Here is a 1,950-nt window from a genome sequence, read left to right on the forward strand (position 1 = left end):
ACTCTTCTGATTCAGAATTAGAGATGGCTACACCACCTCCACCTCCACCTCGCAAGCTTAGCGATTATTTGCAGCCGTCCCTGACGGATTTTCCACATCTTTCTCCTACACCTGATCTCGAGGGAGTCCAGTTCGAGATCAAGCCCCAGTTTATAACGATGATAGAAAGAAAGCAATTCAGTGGAGCTAAGGGTGAAGATCCTAATCTTCACATTGCAGATTTCTGTCAATACTGCAACACTATAAGGCAGAATGGGGTAACGCAGGACCAAATCAGGGAGATTCTTTTTCCCTTTTCTTTATGTGGAAAAGCTAAATTGTGGTTTAATGGTTTGAATAGAACTGCACTTGGTATTACTAACTGGGAGACTCTTGCTTTGAATTTCTATAATAAATATTACCCTGCAGAGAAAACAACTTTACTAAGAAGTGCCATTCAGAACTTTGCCCAGGAGCCAGATGAAGCATTATATGAGGCTTGGGAGAGGTTCAAGGATCTGCAGAGGGAGTATCCCCACCATAAATTGGCAAAGTGGCACTTGATTCAAGCTTTTTACAATGGATTAGGGAATGCATCTAGGACAATTTTAGACTCCGCAGCTAGCGGTAGATTTATGAATCTTAATGTTGATGATGCAGGTCAGGTTATCGAAGATATGGCGATACATAATTCCCAATATGGGAATATTAGAGGCTATGCAAATAAGGGCAAGCACCATGTTGATTTAGTAACCCTTATGCAAGCTCAGCTCACTTCTATTTGCCAGAAATTAGATAACCTTAGTACTACTATCCCTAATTCTATTGCTAATGTTTCCGCTGTTTCAAACAATGCTAATGATGCTTTTTGTGAAAATTGTGGAAGTGTAGGACATTTTGAGCAAGATTGCAGGAGTTCAATGGAGCAAGTTAATGCTTTCCAAACTTACAAGCAAAATAACCCATACTCCAACACCTACAATCCTGGCTACCGAAACCATCCTTATTTATCTTACCGTAGCACCAATGTTCAAAATCCTCCACCTCTACAACAACCACAACAAGCACCCCCTCCACATCAAAAATATTACCACCCTCATGCTAACCAGAAACCCCCATCACAAGCCCCTACTACATCTTCTGACCCTGCTTTGTTAGAAATTAGAGCAATGCTGACCAGTATGCAAAAACATATGGAGAGTAGAGACCAACAAATTGACTCTATTATAGCCCATAATAAAGTCATGGACACCCAAATTGCCCAATTGTCCTCTACCTTTCAAACTCGCCAGCAGGGAGCCCTACCAGCGCAAGGAATCCAACCTACGGAACATGCAAATGCGATTACCCTAAGGAGTGGTTCACACTACGATGGGCCCCCAATGCCCAAAGAGGATGAACCTGATTTAATTAATATTGCTAATCTTGATTCCGTTGTACCAAATGTCCCTGCAGGGCTCCAGGGTAATACTAATATTTCTGATGATTCATTGCAGGGTACAACCTCAGGGAAGGATGCACCCTAGGGGAAGAGTAGGGAAGCACCACCAGTTATCAAATTACCATTCCCAAATCGCCAACTAAAGACTAAGTTGGACAAGCAGTTTGGTAAGTTTCTAGAGGTTGTTAAGAATTTGCAGGTAACGATTCCTTTCACAGAACTTATTACATAGGTTCCTGCATATGCTAAATTTATGAAAGATATATTGACTAGGAAGAGGGCCTTTAATGAAGTAGAAACTGTAGCTTTTACCGAGGAATGTAGTGCATTGTTACAAAATAAATCTCCTCCTAAATTAAAGGATCCTGGTAGTTTCTCTATCCCTTGTCATATTGGTAATGTCTTCATAGATAAAGCATTGTGTGATTTGGGTGCTTCTGTTAGTGTCATGCCATTGTCTATTTGTTCTAAATTGAATATGGGTGAATTAAAAATTACCAATATTACTTTGCAAACGGCAGATCGTTCTG

General features: G+C 40.7%; 1 non-coding gene across 1 annotated transcript; it reads right to left on the bottom strand.

Moving 5' to 3' along the window:
* Nucleotides 1–415: 415 nt before the first annotated feature.
* LOC145612876 (small nucleolar RNA R71) lies at nucleotides 416–526 on the bottom strand. The gene has a single exon (XR_014106787.1). It is a non-coding gene; the product is annotated as a small nucleolar RNA R71 (small nucleolar RNA).
* Nucleotides 527–1,950: the final 1,424 nt, after the last annotated feature.

This window comes from Chenopodium album, chromosome 24, assembly GCF_948465745.1.
Source record: "Chenopodium album chromosome 24, dcCheAlbu1.1, whole genome shotgun sequence".
In the NCBI taxonomy this organism is placed as follows: Eukaryota; Viridiplantae; Streptophyta; class Magnoliopsida; order Caryophyllales; family Amaranthaceae; genus Chenopodium; species Chenopodium album.